This window comes from Dasypus novemcinctus, chromosome 17 (genome assembly GCF_030445035.2).
Source record: "Dasypus novemcinctus isolate mDasNov1 chromosome 17, mDasNov1.1.hap2, whole genome shotgun sequence".
In the NCBI taxonomy this organism is placed as follows: Eukaryota; Metazoa; Chordata; class Mammalia; order Cingulata; family Dasypodidae; genus Dasypus; species Dasypus novemcinctus.
Genome location: NC_080689.1, coordinates 62052999 through 62063735, shown reverse-complemented (window position 1 = coordinate 62063735; position 10737 = coordinate 62052999).

Genomic DNA, 10737 nt, shown 5'->3' with positions numbered 1-10737 from the left:
ACATGGAGAGGCCACCTGTAATGTATTCAAGGCCTGGTTTGAATGCACAAGAGTTTGACAATGTTAAAGTTTATTCTTTGTTCTTATATATATTTTAAACAACAACGCAACACATATATCAAATGACTGTTTACTTACACAATTTTATTATGAAGATAACAGTAGGTACTTTACTTTAGTAATAGAGGAAAAAATACTATTTTTCATTGTTAAAATGAAAACAGAAGACTTCTAATATAATTAAGATAATTTTTTATTATCATTTATTTAAATATGTACTTTGCGGTGGCCTTCAGACAGGTTTTATTATCATTAAGTTATTTCTGCTATCAATACCAATCTAAGTTTTAGTTAACAATGACTTCTCTAGAACTAGAACTATTTAAACATTTTCAGTTTGGCAGATGTTTTACAAACTCCTTATAATTGACTATAACCATGTTGACTAGACACTTCATGTTTAAATAAACTTATTAAATTACAATTACTAAAGAAATTTACTCTTTATTTAAGAGAGCATATCTACAATCTTTTTCCTTTAGCCTAATTTCACTAATGTGAACTTACAATTTTCATTACTTTTTAAAGATTTTGTACATAATGTTAATTGAGTTTATAAATTAACTATGGGAGATTACACTCAAGTTAAATAAAATTGAAACTATAATAGTTTATGCAAGGAATGTTCTCTTTTTCCCTTACAGGAAGCTAAAAACTTCTTTTCTTTAAGTTATGAAAATTATTAATTTAAAAGCATACTGACTACTAGGTTTTAAAACACATGCATACTGACTACCAGGTTTTAAAACACATTACACAATTACTTAATTTTTTAAAATCATAACCCAGGAAAGATCTCTCTATAGTTTTTATGGACTTTCCTTTACTTACTGAAATTTGTTAATAGAGCCACTAATTATCTTTAATTTGTTGGAAAGAAATCTTCTGGAAGAAAATAAGGCTCACCAGATTGTGGAGAAGAAAATAATTTAATCTCAATCTTGCAAGAAGGGGTGCAGAGCCAGATATGGCTGGTGCCACGAACAAAGAAAAATGACACAATTTATACTCCTAAACTTAGCATGCAAGCTCTTCTTCTGTTTTTCCATAGATTGGATACTTCAGAAGTTACAGCTTATCTTAGATTTAACTTTCTCATGCAAAAGTTTGATTTAACTGCTTCCTCTATCACATTCTAACTATTTTAGTTTTTACCTGCTCTTCTTTGTCAAATAAGGAATAGAATTTAGTGCTGAAATGGCAGTAACTTAGTTAGCTCTTTCTTGGGCATCCTTCCACTGCCTATAGGACTGGCCTAAACTGGTCTCCTCTACTGCTGTCTAACCCAGGAGTGGGAGACTGAGGCAGCAGGCCGCCAGGTTACATCAACATTTTTTTAATGTGAAAATTAACCTAATTTTTTTTTTTTGCATTTTATGGCTGACAAAAGGTTTAAACTGGGAAATTACCAGGCAAACTGATTCTTAATTCCCTAGCCTAGTAGATAAGATTTAATCTGCTACACCTAGTCTTGCCTTTAAAGTTCTTGTAAAGAGGAGGCCCTTTCTCAATTGTTTCTATAATCAGATTTCTATGACTTTTTCACCCTGCTTAGTTTAATTTGGGCTTTAAGAATAATTATTTACATATATAACTGCATATTCAATTAACAATTTGAATAGAGCTCTTTTAAGAATTTTCATTTGTTAATTTGATATTATTATCCTGATGTATGAAGACATACACTGAGCAAATGGGCAGATACAAAGAGTTAGACACAGAAACAAAACTTATTGATATTATTTATAATTTGCATTATTTTATATACTGTTTAGCTTAATTTGGGGTCCCAAAATATATATTACTTATAACTGCATATTTAACCTCAACAATTTGAGCAAATAGGCAGACATGAATAGTTTGACACAACAACATGACTTTAGTTACTTTAACCTTCTAATTCTTACAAAACAAGTGTGACTGCAAAACATTTTAAAGACTCTTGAAACTCTTTTTAATTTGCACTATGACCATGCAGTTTACTAGAAGAATTTTTCTTCTTACTTAATGGATTGTAATAACTAAAATATTCTCAATGCCTTACCACTATTTTGTTTTAGAACTTTATATTTTAGTTTGAAATTAGCAGAATTTTGGATAAGCAACAAGATTAATTTTTATATATATTTACTGAGGCTATTTGAAGCCTCAGGGAGACAGACTGCTTTCTCTCCTGAATTGCCACTTTTAGGAACACTGACCTTCAAGGCAGGAGACTTCTCCCCCCTCCACTCCCCTTTTTGATTTTGGAGATAATAAAACTCCAGTGGTCATTTAACCTTATTCCATCAGGCAGCAATTTATTTAGTTTACACTTGAATTCATGAGAGAAAGGGTTACTAATACCAGGAGAGGAGACAGTGATGTCCCAGCTCTTCTCAATTATGAAATAACCATAGGCAAAGGCAAAGGGTGAGGTTAGGCTTGAAGTAACCATAAACAAAGGAAAGGTTAGTTTAGAATTTACACTTAAATAATAGTTTCAGGCTAAATTCACCCAGCTATAATTTCAGTTATTGTCTTTTCACTGTTTTATAATATAAATGCATTTATAAATAATTTTAACTCTTAGTTTTTATTATAAAAATTTTTTTTAAAAACTTATTAATTTTATAACATAAATACCTTTCATTCGACTTATAACATATTAAATGAACTTAACCATTACTTTAATTTTTCCTTTAAAGTAAAAGAATAAATCTCTTGCAGTTACTTTGAAATAAAAAGCTACTTTTCAGGATTTGATTTCTAGAACATAAATGTTCTTTTAAAAGAGGTAAGACTCTTCTTCAAACACTGAGGAAATGATGAGGTTAAAGCACAAGAAGCTATTGATAAAAGATTTTCTTTGTATATTGATCTTACTCAATTTTAATCATAAAAATTTTTCTTCCACAAACCTTCTACACTTTCAGTATTCATTCAGGTTTTTTTTTCCACACTCTCTTTCTAATAATCATTTTATCTTAGGACAAAATCATCTTCTGTTTCTCTAACAATAAAAACACACTCTATATATCCCACATACTAAGTTACCAGGCAAACTTCTTACAACATATAATTGCCATTAATACTAAACAAGCTGGTTAAAATAATGAACTTTTCTTCACTTTAAATACTTAGTAGCATGTAGTACCAGAAACAGCTTTTTTGGAAGCAAATTGGCAGGGGAGATTGGCTGCCGAATAAGTTTGTTATAAAATTGCCTTTTATTATGATTATTATCAATTCAGTTTTGTTAAATAATGACTTTCTGCAATTAGCCATTTAAATACCTTAATTTAAACAATGCTTTGTAAAACTTTTATAATTATTTATACCTTTAAGATAAATTTTACCTTCACAGAACACATTCTCTTACTTAAAGTTACTACAATACCTTCTAAGAACCTGGGCAGAATGCAAACGTATTTTGGCTTTGACACCCTAAGGAGGGAACTTTACTGCATTTATTCTGATTCTGCTTTTTACCCCCTTCACTTCCCCTCCTTCCAGGCAGTCGGGTGCACAACAAACAGGAATGCGGCTTATGAATAGAAGGGTGGACTCACTGGAAAGGGGCAAGCCGCTCCCCCCTTTCCAGCTTTCAGCCAAAATGGGCAGACAGAACCTACTCAAATTTGGCAACTCTCCCAGGAACCCAGCCACCCTGACTGGGACATTCCCAACAAACTTGGGTGCTTGGCATGGACACAGATGGCTTCCAAGCCCCAGCAAAGGGCCAGACCAGAGACAAGACAGCAGAGCATGCACAAACATCTAGACTCCGCAAACATCCAGACTCCTCAGCTTTTGCCCCAGAATCATTTCACCCCCTTGCCAATGGCAAGGGAGGGCTCCAGCTTAGCTGTAATTCTACTTTACATAAGGACACAACTCCAACACTAGCATTGAGCTGACACAGAAGCACAAAGGTCACTAATCTGACCCACAAGTTTATATATTTATTTTCACCATGGCTGCCCCCACAGCCATCACAAACCTCAGAACACTTAACTGCGGCAGCTTGCTCGGTCGGTAGAGGTGGGGTCTGGCTGCGGACGAGGGGTCGGTCCAGCTCTGGACAAGGGGTTGGTCCTGCTTGGGACGAGGGGTCAGTCTGGCAGCAGACGAGGGATCGGTCTCACAAGGGGTTGCGCGGTTCGGCTGACGGGGTCGCCCAGCAAAGCCGGCGACGAAGGGGTCGCCCGGAGAAGCAGGCAACGAACTGGGGACAAGGGAGGCCAGGCCCTTGTCGGGGGCTCTCAGGACTGGAGGGCGCACGGCAGAAGAACTACCGCGGAGACAAGGTAAACACGCAAGTCCCCTTTACTGAGGGAGAGGCAACAGTTTTATAGGGGCTGGGGAAGGCTGATTGGTCGAAGCCACGCCCTGTTCTGATTGGTTGCCGGCGAAAGGTCAGTGGGCGGTACTGGACGGGGGAGGGGTGGTGGTTAGGGATTGGCTGTCGCTGTTGCTGGGGGAAGGGGCAGGGTTTAGGGATTGGTGGCTGCTGTTGCTGGGGTGGAGGGCAGACTTGAGTTTCCCGCCCACGCCTGGTTGTTGCTGCTGTCGGGCGAGGGGAAAAGGGCGGGCTGGATTTTTCCGCCCACACCTGGCTGTTGCTGCTGTCGGGGGAGGGGAAAAGGGCAGACTGGAATTTTCTGCCCTGCGCCTGCGCAGGGAGAAGGAAGAAGAAGGGTGCCGCCCCACAAGGCATCGGGTGGTGCCATCTGGGAGGAGTGGCGGCCGTGGAAGCATGGCTGCCGAGAAGGGGAGACCCGAGGGCACTCTGCGCCCATGCCGAGCTTCCTTCAGGGGTGGCGGTGAGTCCGACCAGCCACCCTATTATGGGGGCAGCGGAATTAGGCCTACCGCGGCCGCTCCCCTGCCAGGCCAGCAAAGCACACTTCAGCCCGAGGGGTGACCGCACTTAACATTTGGTATAAAGCGAATTCATTCACAAATTAGCACCATAACAAAAGATTTCAGCTAGACTTTTTCTACTGTTTAAACTTTACACCCAGACCAAGCTCCACCAGAAAAGCCGATCCATTTTCCTGTAACCAAGTTTTGTTTTCCTTAATCTAGACCAATTTCCAGGACATTAGGACTTGAACCTATAAATAGCCCTTCCTATTAAAATCGAGACTCCACTCCTTTAGTGGATATAAGACCAGTACCAGATTCTAACATGCACTTAGACAAACCCAAAACACCAGGGCTTTTCCCCGGTTTTCCTCCTTTTCCAGAGCCTAGAGAGAACGGCTTCCCCCCAACCTTCTGGGGCTACTAGGGTTCTCTCAGGAGGTGATCAGCCTCCCCTTCCTAGCAATTAAAGCTAGGGCCTTCCAGACTGTGCTCACCCAGGGAGTCTTACCTTCTTCCATGTTCGGAGTTCTTTTTCGTTCCCAGAATCTTTCTCTTCAGACCTTCCATTGCCCTCGATTTTTGTCAGGAAGATTCTGGTGGAGGCCACATCTTTTCTGGATTAAATTTAATCCAGAGGTGCCCAGATTTGGGGTTCACCCGAGTCCTCCCAGCTTCCTCGGGGATTTGGAAGGGGCAGCAAAATGCTACCATCTCTGGCCTTCGTTTGTTGTCCCGGCGGAGTCGCCAAAAATGTTGTAGAATTTGAGAGAGGTTCAATTATTTGAGTATAGAGAGGCCAGGACTCAGGAATGATTTTGAGAAGGAAAAATGGTTTATTGATGGCCGGCTGGACTCGGGAGCTTTCTGTTTGAATCCCGAGCCCTGAATAAGATTTTCAAACGTCTTTTATACAGAAAGGAAAGGCCAAATGGTCTCTGTTTTAGTTCTCAATAGGCTTCAATTAGCATATATATCTTCCACATCTTAGGTAAGCTTTTAGCATGGACTTCAGATATTCTAGATAAGCTTTTAGCATATTTACTTTTTGCATTTCTCTTAAATACTTAAAGTTTATAGCCCTTACATTATTAAACTGTTTCCTGGGACTGGAGCCTGTTGCCATTGTCCCTAAGGGCAGGACTGCAGCCTCTTACCATTCTACATCCACATCTTTCAGCTTAGGTTATCTCTGAAGAGACAAAGAGCCTTCCACCCATAGCCCACATCAGTAACAGCTGTGCTGTAAGTGTGATTCTCTGGCATTTATTTCCATGTACCAGAATTTTCTCCCCATTGTTCCCTAGATGCTGTATGGTATTCTACTGGACTCCAGAGTTTTGAAAATAGTTGATTGAGACAGTTACTGTCTAATAGTTCCTGGAACTTCCTGCTTTGCCATCTTCCCACAATTCTCTGGCTGCCCTTTATTTGACTAAAAGTTCCTGGCTCTGGTTAGAGTCCTGTCCACCTTATCCAAAGGGGGTGGCTATGTAAGGTTTTCAGGATCCTGGTCAGAAACCCTAACTGGAGACCCAGTGCCAGCTGATATGCCACATTGGACTGAATGCTGGTGTGCAGGAGGGCCTAAGATTTGGGAGGCAGTTTGCAGAGTAGTTTCCTCTTCCTGCCGTTGGAGAGGATCTGGGAAGTAGAATCCTAGTGCTGGCAAGGACGGGCATTTATTGTGGGAGGCTGGGGGTAAAAACAGGTAGTACAAAATCAACATCCCTGGAACGCAAAGTCCTTAAAGTATATAAGAATTTACTGATGGCGGGGATGGAGATTGACTTGTGGGGCCAGAGCAGGTTCACTTGGCGATTGAATTGGCAAGGATGTGTCCTGATAGAGGGACTAGAGCTGTGTGTAGCCACAGCATGTGGTTTTGGTAGAGATGGGGATTAAAAAAAGTCCAGGAGAGGCTCATGTAGAACTGGTGGAGTTTCAGGATGGAGGCTTTTGCCATGTAGAGTTTGGGTATTGCTGGGTGGTAAATGTGTTTGCTGCTTCACTTTGTTTTTCTTTGTCGTGCATGGCTATATCTCATCATTCAAGAGTGTGAATCTTTTGTTCAGAATTGTCTGTGATATTGTTGAGGCTGTGTCTCTGGAAAAGGGACACGTGGGAAGCGGATGTGGCCCAGGTGACTGAGCTCCCGCCTACCACATGGGAGGTCTGTAGTTCACTGCAGAATACCAGGAATTGGTGTGATGGATAGGCGGGGCAGGCTGACATAACAAGATGATGCAACAAGAGATATAAGAAGAAAAAATCATAACAAAAGACACAACAAAATCTTGGAACAGAGGTTCCCTTTGCCTCCTAAAAAAAAATGAGCAAGATAACAAGATGACGTGAATGGCAGGCACAGAAAGCTGATGCAACGAGATGATGCAACAAGATACATAAGAAGAAAAAACATTAAGAGAGACAAAGCAGGGAATGAAGGTGGCTCAAGTGAGTAGGCACCGCCTTCCCATACCAGAGGTCCCAGGTCCAGTTCCTCTGTGCCTCCTAAAGACACAGCACACAGCAAGTGCAAACAGTGTGGGGGTGGGGAGAAATAAATCTCAAAAAAAAAAATCTATCAGTTTTGGAGTGAGATGCCATGAGAGCTGGGGGCACATATGGGTGAAGACCCTGCGTGGGGCCTGGATAAGGCAGCGTCAAAGATTCAAGTGTTGGCATGTCACAGGAGCTTCCTTGGAAAGCTGCTGAGAGAAGGCTGCTCTGGGGGTGCTGGAGTCCCACTAACTCCCTCCTCAGGTTGTGATCATCGGTGCAAAAACTGATCACTGGGAAACTTCCTTTAACATTTTAAGCTCTGAAATGAGATGGCCTAGATAGTTGGGATAAACTTATTAGCACCCTGGAAACACCCCGAAGCCTCCTTGTCTCTCATTTTCCCCAGGTAGGAGCTACTTGTGACAGGAAAATTTCCCCACTGAAGCTGCCCTAGGCTTCTGCTTGGGGAGCGGCTCATCTGCTCCAGCGTTCCCTCAGGGCAGGGGGGCTTCTTAACAAGGGGCCGAGAACTTGAAACTCAGACATTCCTGTGGGGATATGTCAGTGTGGGTGTGATGTATTTATTAAATAGTATACAGTATAGTGTGGACTTTGTAAGGGGCATATTCTGAGGAGTTTGGCTGGAAGAGTATTCCAAACTGAATTTTGTTTTGATGGAGATGTTCTCTGGCTTGTCAGAGTCCCCACCCACCCCTTATTGTATCTCACTAGCCCATTCGACTTGTTCAGATGTCTGACTTTGTAGCCCTGGACTAAGGACGTTAGGGCTCAGAGGGAAGGCTATTCCAGTGGTTCACTGGGCTCTGAGACTTGACTGTTTCTCAATCCTTGTGGGTGGTTTAAGGGCTGGTGCTGGGGTGGTATGTGCTCTGGAAGTTGTCTGGCAGTTTGAAAAGGTGAGGGATCCAGAGCATGTAGATGGGATGGAAGTAACCTTGGAGTGATGCCCCTTCCAATGGTGGATTCTCCAGGCTGGGTCCACTGAGCAAGCGATGAAACCAGACATCCAAGAGAGACTCTTAAGGCTGAATCTGACTGAGATAAGAAAATGTCAGAGGGAACACAGGCTTCTATCTCTTGAACCTGAGAGGGAGATTCCCTTTGTTGGAACTCATTTTTCTATGGGGGGGAATTGAAATCATTGTGGAATCTGTTTATGGTATGAAGTCTGGCATGTTGGACAAGAACTCTCACTGGTGTGTGCTGCCCAAGCTTGTCAGTGAGCTGAGCATAATTTGATAGAGCCAAAAATTCTATTTCTGACGTCCTGGGCCAGGTGCTTAAGTTGACTGAAGTTAGTCCTCATCCATCCTAGTGGACTTCTAGAGGAAATGTTTCTAGGAGATGCTAGGAGAGGCTTCATAAAAGGCATGTCTCATTTGGTATAGCTGTGGTGTCCAGAACAGATCAGGGACAAAATGGCTCCAAGGACCATGTTAATGGCAGATCTTTTAATGGGAGGAGAAGGGGTTTATAAAAAGTAGATTATTTTAGGGACTCTTCTGGTCTTCTTTGTATCACTTCCTTTCTCTTTGGAAAGATTTTCCCTTTTTTTAAAAATAAACTGACAATCCTGCTTTGGGTGCATGAAAGTCCAGCAGGAACCAGAGACCAGAACCAGGCATTGTGGCCACAGCCAGGCCTTCGCACATCCAGAGGGAAAGTCACACAAATGATCCTTCCCCAAACCCCTCATAACAAGTAGGGGTTTGGCTACCAAGCCTGATAGAGCCTTAGTCTCTTCCTGAGGTCCCGGTCCAGATCTCACAATGCTGGGGGACTCTGCCACTTGGTTCCTCTCCCCCCAAGTCTCCCCTGCGATGCCGCGCAGGAGGTAAGACCCTTAGGCTTGCCTTGGTTTTGTTAATTTTCATGGAATTCCCGAGCCTTCCAGCATCCCTCCCCTTCCCAGAGCTGCTGGGTCCAGACAGAGGAGTGCCCTCTCTGATTTTGTTCGCATCTGCCCTGCATTTCTTCCCAGCGAAAGGGTATGTATTTCACACCTACTGATTTCTGCTCATGTAACATTGGAGGCTTTTCAGAAATCGGGGCTGCCAGGCGCTGGTCTGCGCATGGGGGACTGTGGGCCGGTTTGTCAGGAGAACGACGTCTGCCTGGTGGGGCTTTCCTCTGGGTTCCCTGCCTTCCTGCTTGGCCTCCGCCTGGGGCGCCCGCAGCGCGGTTGCAGCTGCAGGTGAGCAGGTGCCAGGTCTGCAGCCACTAGCACTTTGATAAAGGGAGCTGGAAGGTGACCAGTCCCCGGTGGATTTGGATTTTTGTGCAACTCAACCACTTTGGAGGGAAACAAAAAACCCCCAAGGTCCCTGAGGAGGTCTTGACAGTCTGTTGATCTTACCTTCCGTCTCCTTTCCTCAGTTTCCCTGCCTCCCTCCCCTCCTCCATCCAGGGAGGCAGCGGGGAGTCTGGGTCCACGTCTGCTGGTTTTCATATCCAGACCGCAGAGTACCTGGTGTTGGGGGTGGGGGCAGGAGGGGGATGGGAAGGGCAGGCAGCTTTAGGGTGCTCAGCAGGCGCTCTGGTCTGGCCTATTGTCTTGCCTTTTTTCTTCTCGATCCTAATCTCCATCCCCTAAAAATGAAAAAACTCCAGCCCACATCCTATCCAATTATTCCAGAAACTTTCATTTATCTACAACATATGACTATTGGTCATGTGTTTCTATACACCCACTCCTCCCTCCTCTTCCAGTTTGTCGTCTAAGATTTAACTGACTCAAATGAGCCTAATAATAGAAACCAAATTTCAGTTTTATAAATGGACATCCTGTGTCTTCTGACTAACCCCTAAGGAGCGCTGGTCTGGCCTCCCGACAGAAGCAAATGCACTGGGGGTGCACTCAGCTCTTCTCAGGTTGGAGGATATGAAATGTTTAACTTGTGCAGCGTGAGGTGTTCTCATTATGGGATTTTGAAATTGTTTTAAGGGAAAGTACTTGGTCAAGATATGAAGTGATATGGCTAAAGAAAGTAATTGTAGAATTTCAGACTTGAAAGTAAATCCTCCCACTAGCACGTAAATAATTTATAGTAGAGATTTTTAAAAGGGGTTTAAGTTATTTGTTAATAGTTTTACTTCATGCTACCCTGCCTTCTTTTTTGTAATGTGAGCAGACTCTTCTCAATGCCAGACCAGGATCTTGCCCAGCCTGCCTCACAGCCCCCAGTCTCCATTCCCCCTCCAAATAGGGCACAAGTGAAAGCAAACTGTCTATTAGGATGTCCATATATTTGGGAATCCTCTAAAGTGAGATCCTTTTTGGCCCAAAATCCATAACTCTGTGTT